This window comes from Coregonus lavaretus, assembly GCF_964263955.1.
Source record: "Coregonus lavaretus genome assembly, chromosome: 3".
Classification (NCBI taxonomy): Eukaryota; Metazoa; Chordata; class Actinopteri; order Salmoniformes; family Salmonidae; genus Coregonus; species Coregonus lavaretus.
Window position 1 is genome coordinate 2,318,100 of NC_139990.1, and position 24,516 is coordinate 2,342,615.

The 24,516-nt window shown below is 44.2% G+C and overlaps 2 protein-coding genes across 3 annotated transcripts in view; both read right to left on the bottom strand.

Annotated features, from left to right (window-relative positions):
- The window catches only part of LOC311110282 (CUB and sushi domain-containing protein 3-like), a gene marked incomplete at its 3' end in the record, with an annotated part of 541,145 nt that extends 541,120 nt beyond the window's left edge, over positions 1–25 (bottom strand). Inside the window, 1 exon segment of the mRNA XM_084152993.1 lies at positions 1–25. This exon segment is cut by the window's left edge and continues 84 nt beyond it.
- Positions 1–24,516, bottom strand: part of LOC311125099 (focal adhesion kinase 1-like) — a gene marked incomplete at its 5' end in the record, with an annotated part of 1,344,976 nt that overhangs the window by 621,745 nt on the left and 698,715 nt on the right. The window lies entirely within an intron of this gene.

Sequence of the window (24,516 nt, forward strand, 5' to 3'; positions counted from 1 at the left end):
CTGGTGGTGGGATTGAGAATCCTGTTAACCTATAAGGAAGAGGAGACATTTACATTTACGTCATTTAGCAGACGCTCTTATCCAGAGCGACTTACAAATAGGTGCATTCACCTTATAGCCAGTGGGATAACCACTTTAGAATGTTTTTTTTTTTTTTTTTTTTTTTTGGGGGGGGGGGGTAAGGGACAGCATGCAATACACCAATCAGAATTATCTGGATACACTATTAACCAATAGCACACAGACACCAGTAGGAATGACCAATAGGATACTATGAACCAATAACATACACCAATCAGAATGATCTGGAGATCTACATAGACTACCAGTAGCAGCCTGGCAAGTCTCACCAACCAATCAGCCCAATGTTGTCATTCAGCTAAAATAGCTTAGTGGAGTTACATTAATCTCTGGAGCCAACAGCAGAGCACTGAGTAGTGAATGTATCAACATTATATGTGGAGGGAGAACATATCGATTCTACGGCCCCATTTCAAAGTAAAGATCGTTATAACATTTCAAATGTACATGGGCTCAGGCTAATTTATGGGCTATTCTAGCTGTGCTTGGGAGGCTATTAACATTTCACTGGCTGGAGTTCGTTTCACTAAAGTGATTTCAAAAAGCCATACTGTGAAGAGAGGTGGGAAAAATATACACATCAATAGAGGCCATAGAGATGTAGGATATTAATTTGAGCCAGTTCGCTACAGCAGGGAAATAATCCTGCAGCAACAGAAAATGTGAATTATTATGTGGATAAAAAATGTATGGACATTTTTGTAGGGGTTGATACATTTTTCGTATGGGAAAATCAAGTCTGACATTTCAAAGTGGTAATTACAAACTTCAGAAGCCTTTTTAAAACTCAAATACACTACACGTTTAAAATGTCCTGCATTGCAGGAAAGTTGTCCTGCAACAGGGTGATCAAATTAAGATCCTACATCTGTATGTAGGCTATACCATGGGTTAAAACTAAGATATGATACATTCTAGATCAGCAAAGGCGGTAGATAGCTGAGAACAATAGCAAAGACTAGTGGTGCTATGCTCTCTCAATAGAGCGAAAAACAACACTTTATATGCATTAGACATGAAATTGCATTGGAGGGTAAATCACTGAACCAGAAAAAAATTGTCCGCATTTAGCACTTTCTGAGATTGAATGTCAATAGGATCATTGAAAGTCAGGCACAATTTACAGTACGTACCAGCAACCTCCAAACACAGATATGGGTTGACTTTTGCCCCGCAGGCCTCTGGAAGCCTACTGCTACCATTAGCAATGCAAAGACTCCTGCTACTCCTACATGCTATATTTAAATCCACATGACCAAGTGTCAAAAGGTCCCGTGTGGCTCCGCTTGGTAACGATGGGTGTCAGTAATGCCACGTAGAGTACACACAGTGTTAGTATGTGTGTATGACCCCTGCAGGAATTGAACCCACGGCCCTGGCATTGATAACAGCCAATTTTACCAACTGGAGGTTGTGGGTTCAATTCCCACAGGGATCATACACATACAGTGAACTCCAAAAGGGATAGTGACATTATTATATATTGTTTTGCTCTGTATTCCAGCACTTTGGATTTGAAATGATACAATGACGGTGAGGTTAAAGTACAGACTGTCAGCTTTAATTTGAGGGTATTTTCATCCATATCGGGTGAACCGTTTAGAAATTACAGCTCAAATTAAAGCTGACAGTCTGCACTAACCTCATAGTTATTGTACCATTTCAAATCCAAAGTGCTGGAGTACAGAGCCAAAAAACCACAAACAATGTGTCACTGTCCCAATACTTTTGGAGTTCACCGCAAAAATGTGCTTAGTCCAATAGCCATTTTTGATAAGGTACTAGAATTGGCCTGATGTAAGTAGCAGTGAAAGCCCACTGCCACCCGGTCTCCATGTTAATCTCATAGGGAGAAACTACCAGATCAATATCAAGAGTTCTGAATAATGAAACACTGAATAATAACAGAGGAGTGCGTGTACTTCGAACTGCATCATGTGTACAGAGATCCTATTGGTTATGCTAATACACTAGAATAGAGTGAGTGAAATATTTATAAAAGCTTTTACATAACCTCCCCAGGAGATCACAGTGTCCCTTTAATATGATTAACCTTTCAACTTGTCGTCGGCTTCAAAGAACTTGAGAGAGAATAGAGTAAGTACCTTCTCTTCCACACATAGTGTATTCAACAAACAATTCATCTCTCTCCCTCTCACACTCTCTCCACCCCTCCCCCTCCCCCTCTCCCTCTCTTTCTCTCTCTCTCTCTCTCTCTCTCTCTCTCTCTTTCTCTCTCTCACGAGGTTTCTCTCCACCCACCATTGGCCCACAATTGGATAATTAGCCACAGATTTTCCAATTTAATGCATATTAACATACATACAGTATTTCAGGAGTGTTATTTGCCAATCTCTTTGATCATTTGATGGCCACAGGTTCATTACAAATACATTTTTCACTTTTATTTTTACTCTTTCTGACAGTAGAATCTCAATAAGACTACCAAGCATAGAGACATAGTAATATACTGTAGAATCTCAATAAGACTACCAAGCATAGAGACATAGTTACATACTGTGCTTGAGTGTGACACATAATCCTCTATAATTGAACAAAAATACCAATTACAAGTGCGTTAAGGTGGAGTAAAATCCCAACACCTGGATAATGTCTCCTTTAAGTGCAATATCTTCAAAAAAGCGTTTGAGTGAAAACACATCCTCACCATGGATGAATTGCTGTCATTATCTTTGTAAAGCAGGGGAAAGGAGAGGGATTTGTGAGGCTGGGAGGTACACATTCACCCAGCTACTGTCTTAATGAGGTTTCCATCTGCTCTTACAGGAGTTCCCCGCCACTGTGTCACACACGCACGCACGCACGCACGCACGCACGCACGCACGCACGCACGCACGCACGCACGCACGCACGCACGCACGCACGCACGCACGCACACACGCACACACACACACACACACACACACACACACACACACACACACACACACACACACACACACACACACACACACACACACACACACACACACACACACACACACACACACACACACACACACACACACACACACACACACACACACACAATCACGGCAGGGCGGCAGGTAGCTTAGTGGTTACGAGCGTAGTGCCAGTAACCGAAAGGTCGCTTGTTCTAATCCCCGAGCCGACTAGGTGAAACATCTGCCGATGTGCCCTTGAGCAAGGCACTTAACCCTAATTGCTCCTGTAAGTCGCTCTGGATAAGAGTGTCTGCCAAAAAACAAACAAAACAACACACACACACACGTGCACACAAAGATACGTAGACACGTGTGCACAGAAACGCACGCACAGGCAAAGACACACACACACACACACACACACATCATATGATGTGGTTAGCCAATATGTTAAACACCTATCCATGCGATGTGGGACCTGGCATGCGTCTGAAATGTAGTCAGCCTGGAACACGGACTTTGACTAGGCTCACCTCTTGAATGTTGAAATTTACAACCAACAGCATTCAAGAGCCTTTACAACTCAAGTCAAATACAACGACCTGCAACCTATTCAAAACGCTATTGAATTTCCTTGGCCAGGCTTACACAGGTCAGCGACCATTATGCCAATTACATAAAAGGACAATAACTAGCACTGCCCCCCCCCCCCCCTCCTTGTTCAGGTTTCGGCGTTCGTCGTCACCAGCTTACTAGCCACTGCCGCTCCATATCTCATCACTCCATTTGTCTTGTCTTGTTAATTACACACACACCTGGTTCTTATCCCCTCCTTAGTCCGTGTATAAGTGTTCCCTCTGGCCCCTTGTCCTTGTGGATGATTGTTTTATGTGAGTTGAGTGTAGCTCGGTGGAGCTACTCGTACCTTGTATTGCCGGGGTCGATTATTCCCCCTGTGCCTGTAATTTTGTTGGAGCTATCCAGCGTAACTGTGTCCTATGGAATAAACTCTGTATTCGGTGACTCCTCCTAATCACACTCATCACAGTATAGCTGGCTGTATGATGTAGACAAGAACAGGGTACTCGGCTGGATTAATCACTGTTGTTCTGGGTTAAACAGTACAATTGCATGTTTATTGGTACACTGAGTTCTCAAGGGTCCAGGGACGGTTTGTGATTTACATCTGCTTGGGTAGACACATACATTATCACGCATACAGATCCTTCTCTACCATGCCTCCGTGGCGCCCTGCGCGCACACACACACACACACACACACAAACTCACACACACAGCTTCCTTCATTGAGAGTTTGCATGTGTATCCCCTTGGTCATGGAGGCCTATTTTTAACTGCTATGCGAGTTAGAACAAGTACATCTCCCCTCTGTGCCTTCAGCGCCCAACAGCCAGAACCATACTGTTCATATTGCTGTCTCTTCCTAATGGAGCTATCAAAGGTTCAAATTGGCTAGACAGGGGTCCTTGGCAGGGTACATGAGGTTAAACAGGGGGCTTTGGCAGGGTACATGAGGTTAAACAGGGGGCTTTGGCAGGGTACATGAGGTTAAACAGGGGGCTTTGGCAGGATACATGAGGTTAAACAGGGGGCTTTGGCAGGGTACATGAGGTTAAACAGGGGGCTTTGGCAGGGTACATGAGGTTAAACAGGGGTCATTGGCAGGGTACATGAGGTTAAACAGGGGGCTTTGGCAGGGTACATGAGGTTAAACAGGGGTCCTTGGCAGGGTACATGAGGTTAAACAGGGGGCCTTGGCAGGGTACATGAGGTTAAACAGGGGTCATTGGCAGGGTACATGAGGTTAAACAGGGGTCATTGGCAGGGTACATGAGGTTAAACAGGGGGCTTTGGCAGGGTACATGAGGTTAAACAGGGGGCTTTGGCAGGATACATGAGGTTAAACAGGGGGCTTTGGCAGGGTACATGAGGTTAAACAGGGGGCTTTGGCAGGGTACATGAGGTTAAACAGGGGTCATTGGCAGGGTACATGAGGTTAAACAGGGGGCTTTGGCAGGGTACATGAGGTTAAACAGGGGGCCTTGGCAGGGTACATGAGGTTAAACAGGGGGCCTTGGCAGGGTACATGAGGTTAAACAGGGGGCTTTGGCAGGGTACATGAGGTTAAACAGGGGGCCTTGGCAGGGTACATGAGGTTAAACAGGGGGCCTTGGCAGGGTACATGAGGTTAAACAGGGGGCTTTGGCAGGGTACATAAGGTTAAACAGGGGGCCTTGGCAGGGTACATGAGGTTAAACAGGGGGCTTTGGCAGGGTACATGAGGTTAAACAGGGGTCATTGGCAGGGTACATGAGGTTAAACAGGGGGCTTTGGCAGGGTACATGAGGTTAAACAGGGGGCCTTGGCAGGGTACATGAGGTTAAACAGGGGGCCTTGGCAGGGTACATGAGGTTAAACAGGGGGCTTTGGCAGGGTACATGAGGTTAAACAGGGGGCCTTGGCAGGGTACATGAGGTTAAACAGGGGGCCTTGGCAGGGTACATGAGGTTAAACAGGGGGCTTTGGCAGGGTACATAAGGTTAAACAGGGGGCCTTGGCAGGGTACATGAGGTTAAACAGGGGGCCTTGGCAGGGTACATGAGGTTAAACAGGGGGCTTTGGCAGGGTACATAAGGTTAAACAGGGGGCCTTGGCAGGGTACATGAGGTTAAACAGGGGGCTTTGGCAGGGTACATGAGGTTAAACAGGGGGCCTTGGCAGGGTACATGAGGTTAAACAGGGGGCTTTGGCAGGGTACATGAGGCCTCCTCTCGCCCACCTTAACCACAGTTACCCACAAGCTCAAGCTGCTCTCATATTTAAAAGCCACCTTGCTGGCACATCATAATAACACCTGTCTAGGGGGGAGGGGTTCCAAAAGTAGGCCTCAGAATAAAAGGAAGAAGATCTAATTTTAACACGATGAGAACTCTTTGATCCTGTGACCACGAAAACAACAAAATAACCATTACACCCATACTTCTAATGCTGTATTATTCACCATTACACCCATACTTCTAATGCTGTATTATTCACCATTACACCCATACTTCTAATGCTGTATTATTCACCATTACACCCATACTTCTAATGCTGTATTATTCACCATTACACCCATACTTCTAATGCTGTATTATCCAGCATTACACCCATACTTCTAATGCTGTATTATTCACCATTACACCCATACGTCTAATGCTGTATTATTCACCATTACACCCATACTTCTAATGCTGTATTATCCAGCATTACACCCATACTTCTAATGCTGTATTATTCACCATTACACCCATACTTCTAATGCTGTATTATTCACCATTACACCCATACTTCTAATGCTGTATTATTCACCATTACACCCATACTTCTAATGCTGTATTATTCACCATTACACCCATACTTCTAATGCTGTATTATTCACAATTACACCCATACTTCTAGTGCTGTATTATTCACCATTACACCCATACTTCTAATGCTGTATTATTCACCATTTGCACCCCTCCCTTTAATCTGGTAATTGGACAAATGCACTTCACTCGCTCACTGACTCATACCCTAGTCTATTTTCATGATCACCATTGTCTCCCTCCCTCCCTTCCTTCCCTCCTCTCAGGCCTCCAATGAAAGTAGCTTTCTCCCTCAAACAGAGGAGGAATAATAACGCTCCAGGTAAAAGTGTTTGGCATGCTGGCTGCTACTACTCACCATTGAAGGTCTGCTCACTGTACCATTTTGTGATGAATGCTCACATTCTCTTCAATACACTGGATAGAGAAACAGAGAGTGGTAGGGCTGTCGCTAGTGCTTAAGGTTTCCAGAGGGAAGATAGACTGGGAGATCAGCCAGACTGTTCAGATCACCACTCTACAGGTTCTCTCTGTTACAGGCTGATTGTCAGAGACAGAGCCGGCTGCAGAGTGGCTGAAATTACGTTACGCACTGACTGAGCAGAAGTTTTTAAAACTTTGCAATTTACCGGCAATACCTTAGAGTGCAACTCGTAGTCGTACCTCTTGGCCCCCTACGCCTTCTGAGATCATGTGATCCAGGAAGCAGGAGTCTGGTCTCAGCTCATTCAGCGGGGCTTTTTCACTCCTTGCGTTGGTAGCAAACAAACAGAGGTGCATCTGGAGGTACAACTCAGTGATGTGAGTTTATTGACAGGTGGCTTCAATAAAAAGATCCAAAGGTGGGTTCCTGAGCTGAGTGGTTTTTTAGACGTCTCTCAGGTGGAATGGAGAGGAGCGAGGATCTGGTTCTGTATCACAACAATTTCCCCTCCATATGTTCAACAGCTAGGCTGTGTCCATCACAATCACAACAGAGCAGAGGTCTGGGCTAATGAGACAAAAAGTATCCCTTAATAACTGCCTGTTGATTCAACATTATTATGCGGGGAGGGGGGGGACGACACTCTTGCTTTCATTCTATTGAGGCAAAACAAAGTGCTTTGACTATCCATCGGCCCAAAACCATTGCTTTGACACCAATTACTTTTGTTAGAGTGACAACTGGCCTCACAGCCCTCAAACATACTGTACATTACAAGTAAATTGGCCCCTAAAGGTCGTTAAGAGAGCACATTCTTAAGCAAGAGGCCACAAGCAAGGAAATTGATTAAGCTACATCGTGGCGTGCAAAGTAAGCATCTTTATTACACACACACCACACCGTGATGCAAGAACATGTTTTCAAATAATATTTAATGAAAAAACATGTTTATGCATCGGTTGATCATTGTACAAAATGAGTAAAAAAGTTCCAATTGAAAACTATTACCTCTAATTGCGTTCTATGACTTTCTGTCCTCCATTCATTTTCCTTTTAGTTTGTTTTTATTTAAAACAAATTGTTCTGAATGCACCCGCAGAGTGGAACATCCCCAAGGGAGAATCTGCCATGATTAATTGTTGTCTATGGACAGACTATAACTTTTGTATTCCCATTGTTGTTTATCATCTAGAAAATAATTTAACATAAATGGAAAATAGGACAAATATAACCTTGTATTTCTCTGTTTTAATTTTCAAAAAAGTTAGCAAAGTTTGTGTGTGTGCGTCTGTGTGTGTGTGTGTGTGCATGTTCTTTTCTCGGTTGGTTTTGATCGGGAGGCACTACTCACCTCCGACACAGCTCTAATAGCTTTAATCTGCTACTTCTGAAAAACTGTCTTCTTTGTCTTTGGATTAGAGCTCAAGACACAAAACCACTGCCCTAAATGCTTGATGATATCTTGGGGTTGTTTGTTTTCTGTGGATTATTGTCGCTAGAAAGTGATTTTCTCTAGATAAAATAAATCTTTATCTCCAACAGTAAAACCAGCAAACCTATACTTAAGACTGCAGACTCATTATACACTGCAAATTTACCAAAAGGGTATTAATTAATCCACACTTGTACATGTATGATACAGGACAAATATAAGCACCCACCAAATCATTATTACTATTATTAGGACACCACTCCAGGATTTTGTCCCAAATGGTACCCTATTCGCTACATACAGTGAGGGAAAAGTATTTGATCCCCTGCTGATTTTGTACGTTTGCCCACTGACAAAGAAATGATCAGTCTATAATTTAAATGGTAGGTTATTTGAACAGTGAGAGACAGAATAACAACAAAAAAATCCAGAAAGACGCATGTCAAAAATGTTATAAATTGATTTGCATTTTAATGAGGGAAATAAGTATTTGACCCCCTCTCAATCAGAAAGATTTCTGGCTCCCAGGTGTCTTTTATACAGGTGACGAGCTGAGATTAGGAGCACACTCTTAAAGGGAGTGCTCCTAATCTCAGCTAGTTACCTGTATAAAAGACACCTGTCCACAGAAGCAATCAATCAATCAGATTCCAAACTCTCCACTATGGCCAAGACCAAAGAGCTCTCCAAGGATGTCAGGGACAAGATTGTAGACCTACCCAAGGCTGGAATGGGCTACAAGACCATCGCCAATCAGCTTGGTGAGAAGGTGACAACAGTTGGTACGATTATTCGCAAATGGAACAAACACAAAATAACTGTCAATCTCCCTCGGCCTGGGGCTCCATGCAAGATCTCACCTCGTGATTTTTTTGTTGTTATTCTGTCTCTCACTGTTCAAATAAACCTACCATTAAAATTATAGACTGATCATTTCTTTGTCAGTGGGCAAATGTACAAAATCAGCAGGGGATCAAATACTTTTTTCCCTCACTGTAGTGCACTATGTTTGACCAGAGCCTTATGGGCACTGGTTAAAAGAAGTGTACTATATAGGGGATAGGGTGCCATTAAGGAGTGAGCCCAGGACCATATCCATACATCTCCCTCTTCTTCTAATGTTGCTGCAAACATGTCGTCATGTGAAACATTACCTTTAAATATGAATATCCAACACCTATCTGTCTTGCTGAGTGTCTCTGTAAATGAAAACAGATGATATCTTGGGTGCCCCCAAAAGATGCAATCGTTCTTGTGGGCGAAACCGCGCCATAAATCTTATAGTCTGCGTAGTTGGTTCTTGCTGCTAGCAGTCATTCAAGCACAGTACTCACTTTGCTTCAACTACTGAGCTTAGAAACATCTCAACCAGAGTTATTTTCACCACTTAATTTAGATGTGATTTGACGTCTTATAAATTATTGTGACAGAAAGAGAATGATGCATGGTCGAGGAATCCAGGAAGTGTAGCTTGGGGACCACAAACAAGCAGTATGACCTAATATGTGCCTTGCACTCACACAAATCAAAAAACGTTGTGCAAGTAGCTTGTGCAAATCAAGTAATAAAAAACTGCAATGGTGGCCTCCCGAGTGGTGCAGCAGTCTAAGGCACTGCATCGCAGTGCTTTAGGCGTCATTACAGACATGGGTTTGATCCCAGGCTGTGTCACTACCGGCTGTGACCGGGAGTCCCTTAGGGCGGGGCACAATTGGCTCAGCGTCGTCCAGGTTAGGGGAGAGTTTGGCCAGGGGGGCTTTACTTGGCTCATTGTGCTCTAGCGACTCCTTGTGGCGGGCCGGGAGCCTGCAAGCTGACCTCGGTTGTCAGTTAAACAGTGTTTCCTCCTACACATTGGTGCGTCTGGCTTCTGGGTTAATCGGCCGAGTGTTAAGGAGCGCGGTTTAGCGGGTCATGTTTCTGAGGACGCATGACTCGACCTTCGCCTCTCTCTCCTGTTGGGGAGTTCCAGCGATGAGACAAGATCGCAATTGGATATCATGAAATTGGGGAGAAAAAGGGGTAAAATACAAATAAATATATATATATATATATTTCTTAATGCAAAGGTTCAAGAGGCATAAACACACTTACTCTGAGGCGTCTAGAGACGGGTTTCTAAGCACTGAAACCTAGGGATTATTTTGATTTAAAAAAGTATATGTGTGTTCATGCAAGGAGTGTAGAAGTAATAACATATATGGAGGTAGAATCTTCTCTAGAGCAAAACATTACATCTGAGCAATTGACAAATCATCCCTAGGCAACGGCTCAAAGCAGGTAACGATAGGGAATGAGAGAGAGGCTAGAGAGGCTTCTTGGCTGCAGAAAGCTCCGGTGCATTTGTGAAATTCACTGACTGCTCTCATTCATAATTTCCATAGCAAATGTCAGCTTTTGAGAAGAATTATCAAAATGGTGCATTTTTCTTGGAGGACTGCCAACATCCCAAGGTGGAGTAAAAAAAAAAGATTTATCATAAAAAATTAGCAGAAGAGCAAAACAGTGTTTTCCTTTTCAAGTTCCCAGCCTCGCAACCAATCAACAACCTTGAAATTCAAGAAACAATTTCACAGAAATATGTTATGTAGAGATATGTATAACGCATAAAAACCAACTGTCAGTTGCTTGGACGGGAACCAGGAGCAGCAAGTCTGAAACCGCACCCTATTTACTATACAGTGCACTGCTTTTAGCTACTAGCAAACTGGACCCATGTGAAAGGAGAGGAGAACCACACACGTCTGACGGATGGGTAGAGAGGGGAGAGATGAGATAGAGGGACATATTGTGGACCAATACACATACACACCAGGGACTGGGGTTACATATCAGGGACTGGGGCTACACACCAGGGACTGGGGTTACACATCAGGGACTGGGGTTACATGTTACGATTTGTTTGGGGCTGAATCGATCTGAGAAGGCATGTCAGTTTACAATGGCAGTGATTAACCCTTTATTTCAGAAGATCCTCCCCTTTGACCCTTAGGTCATATGACTAGCATTGATTCTGCCAAGTAACAACCTACGGAAGTCCCTTGCAGAGATGGAGACATACAGTCCCCTGTAGCTCAGTTGGTAGAGCATGACTAAAATGTAATACAGCTTTTCAGTTTCATAATATCACCTCCCAGCACAGACAGGCCGGCAGAATCAGATTGCCCAAGACTGTGTCCCAAATAGCACCCTATTCCCTATATAGTGCACTACTTTTGACCAGGGCCATTTATAGGGAATAGTGTCCAAGTTTGGCCAACTGCATTGTCCTGTTAGTGTTGTGTTAGAAACTGAACAAAGCTATTAATCAAAGTAGAGAGCACTATAGTAATGAAGGAGTTATATGAACAATGGCCGAAACAGCCCTGAATTCATACGCATCAATCCGAGCTACTACTATTCAAATCGTGGCCAACTATTTTGTGTTTTTGAATATTCCTCTTACGTCTCAACAATGAAGATGGTTGACTCAAACCCATGATTATTTAATTGCAATAATTACAACATCTAATCATTAGTAACATTTCAAGAAACATTCTATCAGCAATTGATCCAAATGTGCAATCATTAAAATTCAATATTTCCAAGCTTTCATGAATACGTAGGGTATTATTAGCATGGGGCATCGCAACTATGTGGAAATTATTTACACAGTTTTCTACTACTCGATGAAAGACATGCAGTATCTTATTGTGTTGTAAAGGCACTTAGCTAAGGAAAACGTTCCCATCAGTATCTGAATGGCATAGGGCAAATGACTATACAAATAATATTCCACTACTGTCCCAGTGAGAGATATATATATACAGGTTCTTGTACAATTTGTAATAGAGGCACTTAGCTGGCTAGGTAAGACAAACTTTTCCATCAAGCAACATGTTTGTATACAGCATCCTAATGGCCGCCGCAGAGAGAGAGCCACGGCCCAGTGAGGACGGACAACGGACGACTGGTGACTCCATGAATCATTTGAAGAGTTATTGGGCTCCTGGTTACACAGTCACCGTGCTGCAGCCTCCCGCTCTCTGTCATGTTGGCTCCAGCATGCCCCAGCTGCCAATAACACAGCTCAATCACCCAGAGTAGAAACCCCTTCTGTTCATGTCCTATCTGCCCAGCCAGACGCACTGTTCTACGCAGCGACTTACAGCCTTATCAAAAACAAAACATTCTAGAAGGGCCATACTTTCTCTCAGCAGGGACAAGCAGTGTCTCCGTTTCCCCCCTTTTTTTGCAATCTGCCCGTGTCGGACGGACAGTTTCCAGTCTCCACTCAAGTAGTCTTATAGCTATTTATAAGGAGCCTTCTGTTCGCCAAAAAAAGGACACGGGCTGCACTTCTGTTGCTAATAAGGGGGGTCTGGTTTCTTGAAGATAGACACAGCAAGTGAAGCTAAACATTGTTGGCTGCACAGGGGGGTATGAGAGACAGATTGGTAGTGAAACTGCTGACGTGGAGAGGTTGATTCAGTGCCACATCATGCTGATATCATTGTATTGACATTCTGTAGAGGTTAATGTGAGGTTGCACGTTTCTTTTAGATGCCACCTCTGCACTGTGTGAACACTATAACAGTATGCCACCTCTGCACTATTTGATATTTTGAGTGTTTTATTAGGATCCCCATTAGCTGTTGCGTTGTTTCAAAGGTACAAATTCAACATATTTTATACAAGGTTTATCTATGTTGAAAATTGGTTACCATATTGACATAATCCTGTGGTTGAAATGTTTCACTCAAAACTACTTTTGGGAAATCCAATGTGTTTTCCAAGCAGATTCCATGTCACAATAAAAAATAAAAAATAAAAATACAATACGTTGACAAACCAGTTTGTGCCCAGTGGGTTGGTTCGGCACTCTCCAAGTTGGTTTGCAACGCTATTTTTGATTTCAAGTCTGACAGTTAAGATATGCTTCCTCCCCCTACACACCAACACAGCATGACTGAACTAATCTAGAATTCAATCCAAGGCAATCAAGCGGGACAGTTTCGATAACAAAGGGGACTGAGTAACTGGCGAGTTGCGGGGAGGCTGGGAGCTTTGTGAGCGACAGATCCGGCCTGGGTGACAGCAGGGGTGGTGGGGTGGAGTGAAGCTCAGCCTGGAGGATGTCAGGAGATGGCACTGTCACACACAGAGACAAACACTCACACAACCTCCACAGCCAGGGGCCTCCTCAACATCTTAGCTCACCCCGTCGCCCTTTATCTGTAGCGGGGATCAGAGCAAAGGGGGGGGGGGGGAGTGTGGGGGGCGCAGCCTGTATGTTTGCTCACAGGGTGGCACAGACTGCAAAACACTGAAGCCATTTACAGCTGAACTAGCAGTCACCTCATGACCCCCATTCCCACAGCAACACATTCCCCGGGAAACACAAAGCGTTGCTCTCGTTCTGTACTGATTGGATGCTATAGGATTGGTGGGAAAATTGGTTTTTAGCTTCCATTCATGGCAAGGCAGTTTCAGGTAATTTGCTCTCTGTGCCTCATTGAGGGCTGGAAAATGGCAGTCACTCAGCGAGATAGAGCCATTCAAGTTTTCCACTCAAAAACTACTCAGAGGAAATTGCACTTAGCATCCAGTGTGATATTCCTACTATGGGACAAATAATTTGCAAATGCTAAAGTTTTCTCGAGTGGTAACTGATATGAACTTCAGTAACGTTAGCCTACATTCCAACTGGTATGTTCAGTTTGTGGTTCTAGCAAGGCCTTACTATACACACAATCACACACTCAACAGCCCAGGCCCAGCTATCCCTCACTACTCCCCCTTCAGGCTACAATACACCTAGCGAGCCAGTCTTCCTTTCCTTTCCTTTCCTTTCCCTTCCTTTCCTTTCCTTTCCTTTCCTTTCCTTTCCTTTCCTTTCCTTTCCCTTCCTTTCATTTCCCTTCCTTTCATTTCCCTTCCTTTCATTTCCCTTCCCTTTCGTTCCTACATCATCCTCTACCAACACCATTTCAATAATGTCTGTCAGGCCAGGCAGGGAAGGCTACGTGTGAAACAATCACATTACAGCACCACAGACACACCCCACCTTGATGAGCTCCTGAAATTGTATTCATCAAATGCCTCGTAAACAACAGATGTAGACTAACAGTGAAATGCTTACTTACGGGCTCTTCCCAACAATGCAGAGAGAAAGAAAACAGAGAAATTATAGAAAAGTAATAATAAATACACAATGAGTAACGATAACAACATGACTATATACACGGGGTACCATTACCGAATCGATGTGCAGGGGTACGAGGTAATTGAGGTAGATATGTACATATAACTAGGAATAGAGTGACTAGGCAACATGATAGATAATAAACAGTAGCAGCAGGATATGTAATGAGTCAAAAAAAGTTAGTGCAAAAAGGGTTAATGCAGATAGTCCGGGTAGCTATTTGGTTAACTATTTAACTAACTATTTAGCAGTCTTATGGCTTGGGGGTAGAAGCTGTTCAGGGCCCTGTTGGTTCCAGACTTGATGCATCGGTACCGCTTGCCATGCGGTAGCAGAGAGAACAGTCTATGACTTGGGTGGCTGGAGTCTTTGACAATTTTTAGGGCCTTCCTCTGACAATGCCTGGTATAGAGGTCCTGGATGGCAGGGATCTTGGCCCCAGTGATGTACTGGGCTGTACGCACTAACCTCTGTAGCGCCTTGTGGTCGGAGGCCAAGCAGTTGCCATACCAAGCAGTGATGCAGCCAGTCAAGATGCTCTCAATGGTGCAGTAGAACCATTTGAGGATCTGAGGGCCCATGCCGAATCTTTTCAGTCTCCTGAGGGGGAAGAAGTATTGTCGTGCCCTCTTCGCGACTGTGTTGGTGTGTGTGGACCATGATAGACCCTTAGTGATGTCGAACCGAGGATCTTGAAGCTCTCGACCTGCTCCACTACAGCTCTGTTTACGTTCTCACATAGCTGTTCCTCTTGTCCGGGTGGGAGAGGGCAGTGTGGAGTGCAATAGAGATTACGTCATCAATGTATCTGTTGGGGCGGTATGCAAATTGAAGTGGGTCCAGGGTGTCTGGGATGATGGCGTTGATGTGAGCCATGTCTTTCAAAGCATTTCAAGCATTTCATGGCTACAGATGTGAGTGCTAACTGCCGATAGTCATTTAGACAGGTTACCTTGGCGTTCTTGGGCACAGGGTCTATGGTGGGTTGCTTGAAACATGTAGCTATTACTGACTGGGTCAGGGAGAGGTTGAAATTGTCAGTGAATACACTTGCCAGCTGGTCAGCACATACTCTGAGTAAGCGTCCTGGTAATCCGTCTGGCCCTGCTGCCTTGCGAATGTTAACCTGTTTAAAGGTCTTACATTGGCTACGGAGAGCGTGATCACACAGTCGTCCGGAACAGCTGGTGCTCTCATGCATGGTTATGTGTTTCTTGCCTCGAAGCGAGCATAGAAGGCATTATCTCTTGTGGTAGGCTTGCGTCACTGGGTAGCTCACTGCTGGGTTTCCCTTTTCAATTTGTGATAGTTTGCAATCCCTGCCACATCCGACACACTTCAGAGCTGGCGTAGTAGGATTCGATCTTAGTCCTGTACTGACGCTTTGCCTGTTTGATGGCTCGTCGGAGGTCATAGCGGTATTTCTTTTAAGCGTCCGGATTAGTGACCAGCTCCTTCAAAAAGTGGAAGCTCTAGCCTTTCTCAGTGCGGATGTTGTCTGTAATTCATGGCTTCTGGTTTTTGCTTGTAAGCAGGAATCAGGAGGTTAGAGTTATGGTCAGATTTGCCAAATGGAGGGCAAAGGAGAGCTTTGTATGATTCTCTGTGTGTGGAGTAAAGGTGATCTAGAATTTTGTCTCCTCTAGTTGCACAGGTGACATGCTGGTAGAAATGAGGTAAAATGGATTTCAGTTTCCCTGCAATAAAATCACGGGCCACTAGGATCGTCACCTCTGGATGAGCTTTTTGATGTTTGGTTACGGCCCTATACAGCTCATTGAGTGCAGTCTTAGTGCCAGCATCGGTTTGTGGTGCTAAATAGACAGCTATGAAAAATATAGATGAAAACTCTCTTGGTAAATAGTATGGTCTACAGCTTATCATGAGGTATTCTAACTCAGGTGAGCAGAAACTCGAGACATCCTTAATATTAGATTGCGCACCAGCTGTTGTTAACAAAGAGACATACACCTCCCCCTTTGATCTTACCCGATGCTGCCGTTCGATCCTGCCGATGCATAGAAAAACCAGCTAGATGTATATTATCCATGTCCTTGTTCCAGCCACGACTCCGAGAAACACAGGATATTACAGTTGTTCAGATCACGTGGATAGGATAGTCTCGAAACGGAGCTCATCCAGTTTGTTCTCCAGCGATTGTAAGTTCGCCAATAGAACAGAGGGTAGAGGCAGATTATGTCTTTGTCTACGTAGTTTCACCAGGGTGCCTCGCACGTCGACCTCTCTTACTCCGCCTTTTCCCTTTTCCGAGGGCCTGGTCCGGGGTGAGCCGTACTCCCTGCGCCGCTGACTCGTTGAAGTAGAAATCTTCATCCAAATCGAGGGTATGTGATCGCTGCTCTGATGTCCAGAAGCTCTTTTCAGTCATAGGAAATTATAGCGGAAACATTATGTACAAAAAAAAGTTAAAGATCAGCGCAAAAAAAAACACAGAATAGCGTAATTGTTCAGGAGCCCGCAAAACGGCAACTATCCATTGAAGTACCCTTCTGTGTAATATAATATAGTGTACTACTTTACAAACCCATGATGTAACGTGAACCGTATCCAGGTGCTGACTTTAATCGTGTCTTAAATAATGCTTTGGAACCTTTGAAGGTGCTGATGAGTCGATCACCATCACCATTTTAAACATAATGGCTGCATCCCAAATGATACTTTATTTCTATATAGTGCACTACTTTCTTACCAGAGCCCATATGGGAAAAGGGTGCAATTTGGGACACAATCATAGGCTACCATAGGTCAATGTCAGATTGGATTAATATAATTGTTTAGCTACATATGGAACCAAAGGCCATGAGAATTAACAACTCATCCTGGTGACTACTAGATCAGTAGCTATTAGCTACTCACTTCCTGTTCAATCCTGGAGGAACATAGGGTCTGCGTCCCAAATGGCAACCTATTCCCTACATAGTGCACTACTTTTGACTAGAGCCCTATAAGGCCTGATCAAAATGAGTGCACTATATGGTGAATAGGGTGCCATTCGTTACACAGACAGGGCCTCAGTGGCTATGACCTTAACCCCAAGGCACATGTAGGCTAATGGATGCCATCAGAAACACTTAAAGATAGTTCAAACACATACTTTTATGGTTGGAGGCATCAATAGAACATTGCTTGATTAATTAGTAAACATATTAGAGTGGTCTATTAATGTAATGAAAAGGTAATTTAATTAATTAATTTAATTTAATTTAATTTAATTTAATTAATTAATTAATTAATTACTATGGGCCTCTTTCCGACATAACGGCCTTTAAGAAGAGAGTCAACAACTGTCTTGCATACAAAAATAGGAAAATAAAATTGGGCAAGTAGCTGAACGATGCAAATAACCTACGGCTGCATTTAGACAGGCAGCCCAATTCTGATATTTTGCCCAATTATATTCAAAAGAGCTAATCTGATTGGTCCAAATACCAATTAGTTGAAAAAGCTCAAAAGTGTGGCAGAGATAAGCTAATAATTAGTAAGCTATGTTATGTTTAGTGTTCAATCAGTTATAGGGTCACCTCAATCAGTATACTCAGACCTATGGAAGATTTTACAAATATTATGGTCTCTAAATAATATTTTATAGCAGATAATGCAACATGCCTTCTTCGCTTGGTATACGGGGATATAGTGACTTCTTCTCATGCTGTTTATTTGTTTCTGATAGATGATAATTTGATGATAATGGTTAATAATGACAGTATAATGCTATGTAATATTGATGAAAACAATGCTAATGGTGGTGATGATTAAAATGAGACCGTGGTTGTTCATTAACAGTAGTCGCCAATTAAACAATGAATCAAATCGAATGCTAATTTTGCACCCTTCATAAAATTACCACACGCTCTTTTGAAATTCCATTTAGGAGAAGAAGTGAGGAGAGTTCATTAGCAGAATCATCAAAACATGAAAAACATGGGGTTGTACAGCACTGTATGTCTCAGACTTTTATCAATGTCCATACATACATACATACATACATACATACATACATACATACATACATACATACATACATATATACATAGATACTGTACATTACCCATACATCATCACAGCTTTTAAACGGATTGCATCGTCATTCAGATGGGAGACCAAATGAAAAACATAAAAATTTTGAGTACTGGATGCGAATTTGCTCTGTTCTGATTGCAGGAGAAATACATTCACTGATGGGCTAAATACATTAACTGATGGGCTAAATGCATTCACTGATGGGCTAAATACATTCACTGATGGGCAAAGTACATTCACTGATAGGCAAAGTACATTCACCGATGGGCTAAATACATTCACTGATGGGCAAGGTACATTCACTGATGGGCTAAATGCATTCACTGATGGGCAAGGTACATTCACTGATGGGCTAAATACATTCACTGATAGGCAAAGTACATTCACTGATGGGCTAAATACATTCACTGATGGGCTAAATACATTCACTGATGGGCAAAGTACATTCACTGATGGGCTAAATACATTCACTGATGGGCTAAATACATTCACTGATGGGCAAAGTACCCAAACCTCCATAATGTACATACTGACCCCTGTCACATGGAAGGGGAGCTGCCACATGTCCAACTCTATAATCAGAAGAGGAAGGCAGGACTAGACCATACTGTCACTCACCACTATTCACAATCTCTTATACCCTCTCACCTTTTGTCTCCCTCCCCCATCTCCCTCTCTCTCTCTCTCTCTCTACAGAATATATCTCTCCCTCCCCCATCTCCCTCTCTCTCTCTCTCTACAGAATCTATCTCTTTCTCCCCCATCTCCCTCTCTCTCTCTCTCTACAGAATCTATCTCTTTCTCCCCATCTCTCTCTCCCTCCCACCCATTCACTTTCTCCCTCTCTCTCCCTCTCGCTCTCCCTCACCCATCTCTCTTACTCTCTTTCACTCCCTTCTCTTTCTCTCTCCCCATATCCTTCTCTCTCTCACATCGTCCTCTCTCCCACCATAACTCTCTGTCCCCCCACTCTTTCTCCACCCCCATCTCTCCCTCAATCTCTCCCGTCATGAGCAGGATTGAGCTGCATCAGAGCAGATAACACTGAAGCACTCCCAGCAGTGACACTTCAAAGACCTCGTCACATATTGACTATGGAAATTAAAATTATCAGATTTTCTTCAGAAGCAATTCATTTTACAGTCCAACCACTAACGCTTTTTAGCCAGGCATCCTGCACATTTTCACAATGTTCATATAGATTTTCCTGAGGTATTATTCATCTCCATCCTCTTCAGTGGATGAAGAACGGAGATCTCTGAATATGTGTTTCCTCCCTACCGCATTTTACTCAAAACAGCGACCGGTAACGTAATCATGTTCAATTAATGGGCAAACAATGTGTCTCTACAAGGGCGAAATTGTGGTGTAGATATTGGGGGGGAGACATTTTAAAATGGATGTCCTGCATTTCTACACAGTTTGAAATGACTTGTTATGCTCCTCTTGAGGGGTATTTTGAGGGGTCACTGTTGGGAAGGCATACCCCAGTTACAGAATGGTGTGGGCGTATACAGGTCATTAAAAATATTCATGAGAATGGACCGCTGATTTGCCAGCTTCATCCTCTATGAGGAAATAGCAAGAGTTTTTGAAACATTCTCCAACACACACACACACAAACACACACACACACACACACACAGTCTTGTACATCTAACACATACACACAACTGCCCAAGCGAAGAGGCAGTCTCGATGACAAACACTAATACTAATGGTATGTGTTGTGGGAGACCGGTAATTGGATCAGGACAGACGGTCTCCTGTACACACACATGCACACATGCACACACGCTTGGACGCACACACACATCGTCGTCGTGTAAATAGATTGCTGGAGGGAACAACACCAAAGTAATCCTGCTATCCGTCATGACATGGATCAGCATTCTGATGGGGTTCACATCGTTAATCACAAACGGAATATTTAATGTCCGCTGCCATTATGGCCCTAATGTGGGCTAGACAAAAGTCATTTGATAGAAATGTTATGATATTCATCAAAGGCAGCGGCAGAGGCGTTTTCAATCATTTGTTGCCTTGAATTGTGGGCCGGTTGTACCCCCTCCGAATTGAATGACCCTGAAGGTGTTTTTTATGCTGTTAGAGATGGTAGAAGGAGTGGGCCTGCCTGCCTGCCTGCCTGCCTGCCTGCCTGCCTGCCTCTGTCTGTTTGTATAATGTTGTTGCATTCACGTCTGTATTTGTGTGTGTACATCAATCTTTTCTTTATAGGGCCTGCTATTTTGCTGCAGGCAAAAACGGTTTGGTATGGCAACTGTGTAAAGATCATTAGATGTCAGTGGAGTTGCAGTATTGTGTTTCTCAACATTGACTGATTGATAGACTAATAGACAACCCAATGCCACACGCACACACACACACACACACACACACACACACACACACACACACACACACACACACACACACACACACACACATGGTTCAACCTGCTCTGCTTGCCCTGTTTATTCTGCCAGTTTTGTATCTCTCTCTCTCTCTCTCTCTCTCTTTCTCTCTCTCTCAATCTCGAGGGCGCAGTGAGAAGGAAAACAGTGGCCAGGACAATAAGCTAAGCCAGTCTAATTATTCACTGTTTACCTCACTGCACTCCCATTCAGCCGTTCCCACAGCCCTGGGCCCCAGCCCAGGCAAGATGCTCTCCAGAGAGAAGAGTTCCTAATGGGGAATGCTATCTGTGTGACACAGAAAGGAGAGTTGCTGGTCGGAGGAATGCTATCAGTGTGATACAGAGAGGAGAGTTCCTGGTCGGAGGAATGCTATCAGTGTGACACAGAGAGGAGAGTTCCTGGTCGGAGGAATGCTATCAGTGTGACACAGAGGCTGCTGGTTTAAGAGGGTCTGTTTACAAGGCCTTTACATTTCACTTTACATCTGGTAAGTAGAGTTCCTAGAGATTATAGATATGCCTTTGTTGACGGGAAAGTTTTTTTGGTGTAGTCGGCTATATTGTGGTAGGTGGTCTCCAACCACCAGAACGATTCCCAACTCAGGGAATCTAACCAATTCACAGACTCCCAGTGTTGTGTCCCAAAGCTATGACTTGGGTGATTGGAGTCTTTGACAATTTTTTGGGCCTAACTCTGACACCGCCTGGTATAGAAGTCCTGGATGGCAGGGAGCTCGGCCCCAGTGATGTACTGGGCCGTACTCACCACCCTCTGTAGCGCCTTACGGTCCAAGGTAGTATCTCAGCAGTCCAGGGTAGTATCTCAACAGTCCAGGGTAGTATCTCAGCGGTCCAAGATAGTATATCAGCGGTCCAAGGTGGTATCTCAGCGGTGCAAGGTAGTATCTCAGCAGTCCAAGGTAGTATCTCAGCAGTCCAGGGTAGTATATCAACAGTCCAAGGTAGTATCTCAGTGGTCCAGGGTAGTATCTCAGCAGTCCAGGGTAGTATCTCAGCAGTCCAGGGTAGTATTTTAGCGGTCCAAGATAGTATATCAGCGGTCCAAGGTGGTATCTCAGCGGTCCAAGATAGTATCTCAGCGGTCCAAGGTAGTATCTCAGCGGTCCAAGATAGTATATCAGTGGTCCAAGGTGGTATCTCAGCGGTCCAAGATAGTATCTCAGCAGTCCAGGGTAGTATCTCAGCAGTCCAGGGTAGTATCTCAGCAGTCCAGGGTAGTATCTCAGCAGTCCAGGGTAGTATCTCAGCAGTCCAGGGTAGTATCTCAGCGGTCCAAGATAGTATATCAGCGGTCCAAGGTGGTATCTCAGCGGTCCAAGATAGTATCTCAGCGGTCCAAGGTAGTATGTCAACGGTCCAAGGTAGTATCTCTGCTCATAATATCAACTGTGAGATTAACAAAGTGCACTATGTATTGCCATAGCAATTAGTTGTTTTTAATTTAGTATCTAGCTACATGTGAAAGAGGTTCCTAGGGTATAACACATGGCATATGCAAATGTTTCTGAATAGTCCTTATGGACTAGGGCCTCTTCCATGAAGAACCCACATACAACCTCAGTCTTTAACATAATTCCTGACACAGCCAACAACATAGCCATGCAGAAGAAATTAACAAAATCAAGGGAACAAATCACAGTGTATGTTGATTAAACTGAAGTGGTGCTGTCTCGGAGGCTACATTAACATTTTACATTTTAGTCATTTAGCAGACGCTCTTATCCAGAGCGACTTACAGTTAGTGAATACATATATATATTTTTTTTATACTGGCCCCCCGTGTGAATCGAACCCACAACCCTGGCGTTGCAAACGCCATGCTCTATCAACTGAGCTACATCCCTGCCGGCCATTCCCTCCCCTACCCTGGACGACGCTGGGCCAATTGTGCGCCGCCCATGAGTCTCCCGGTCGCGGCCGGCTGCGACAGAGCCTGGATTCGAACCAGGATCTAGTGGCACAGTTAGCACTGCGATGCAGTGCCTTAGACCACTGCGCCACTCAGGAGTACATTGATAGACTAATAGACAGAGAGAGATGGGGGAAAGAGGGAGATGAGGGGAGGGGAGGGAGACCCTGCCAGCCAAAGCCATTTTGGCTTCCCGGTTGGTCCGATCTGTGATCAGCAATCACAAAGAAAGCTTTGTTCCCTCTCCCGGTGGCCTCTACTGCCCCCACACACTTCCTCCACAGTTCCAGAGGACAAACTGTTCAGCCGCTGAATACATAACAGCAAGAAAATATTTGCTGCTGAAAAAGAAGCTGGCACCAGTTTATCAGGGTGGGGAGAGAGAGATAAGAGATGGCTGAGAATAACAAGGATGTCAGGAGATGGAGGAGAGGAGGAAAAGCCTTCTCTCTCTTGGAGTCATGCAGAGATACCAAACTGCGAGGTGGCTTTAGTTATGGAAATGAAGACACAGTCTAATGGTGGCACAGCCAGCGCCACACAAACGTAAACTTTTAAAGAGAAAGTGTGACCGAATGCCCCCAGAAACCCCTAAACTGCTTGGAGAGCTGTAGCTAAAGGTGTTTGAATAGCCCCAGTACACACTGTCTCTCCTTGCTTGTTACATTCAAACACCTGCAGGTGTGCCAAAGCACCTGCATCCAAGCTGCCACTAGGAGTTCAGCACTTCAAAACATGTTTTTTCGAACAGTTCACTGTCGACGTATGCACAACAAACCCAGCCGGTCTTGTCGTTTCCTTATTTGTCTAAATATGCTGCTGGCATCTGGACCTGCTTTTAGGCCAAGCTGAGCCTCATGGAGACCCACTCACTGGACTTCTGTGCCCTGGGGCTGTGATGGGTGATTTGAAGGAGTCAGGCGCAGGAGGGTAAATCACATGATATGAACCAGGTGTGTGTTATAATAGACAAGAAAAAACAAATGGAATGATGAGACGTTATGCGGCAGTGGCTAGAAGGCCGGTGACGACGAACGCCAAAGGCTGCCTGAACAAGGAGAGGAGGCAGCTTTGGAGGAAGTCGTGACTGGGGCCTAGATGGAACAGAGGAATTCTGATATGACTATCTAAGGGTAACGCACCTGATATTCTTAAAAGGGACAAGGCTATATACAGTAATATGAGTGATTTATTTGGTGGTAGCGTTGAACACGGTACTGGAAATGGAAGAGTGCATACTTCATATGGGGTGGACAGTATAGTATACTCCTGAATTTCATGAAGTTGGGTCGATATTGTGTGCATAATTGTTATAATAAGTAGTTTTGATTTAATGGTCAAACAGTGATTCATGTTATAGGGGTATCATACTGTCTATTCACCCTAAAGGAACCATCAGATCATATCATAGTAGTGGTGGCAGTGTAGTCTGAAATATAGGTTTCACAATGAATTAGATTATTCATGTAAAGTAGAACACACACACACACACATTCAGGCCATACAGAGTGGTTGACCAGGCCCCAGCCCTGGCTATAGTTGACCAGGCCCCAGCCCTGGCTTTAGTTGACCAGGCCCCAGCCCTGGCTTTAGTTGACCAGGCCCCAGCCCTGGCTATAGTTGACCAGGCCCCAGCCCTGGCTATAGTTGACCAGGCCCCAGCCCTGGCTTTAGTTGACCAGGCCCCAGCCCTGGCTATAGTTGACCAGGCCCCAGCCCTGGCTATAGTTGA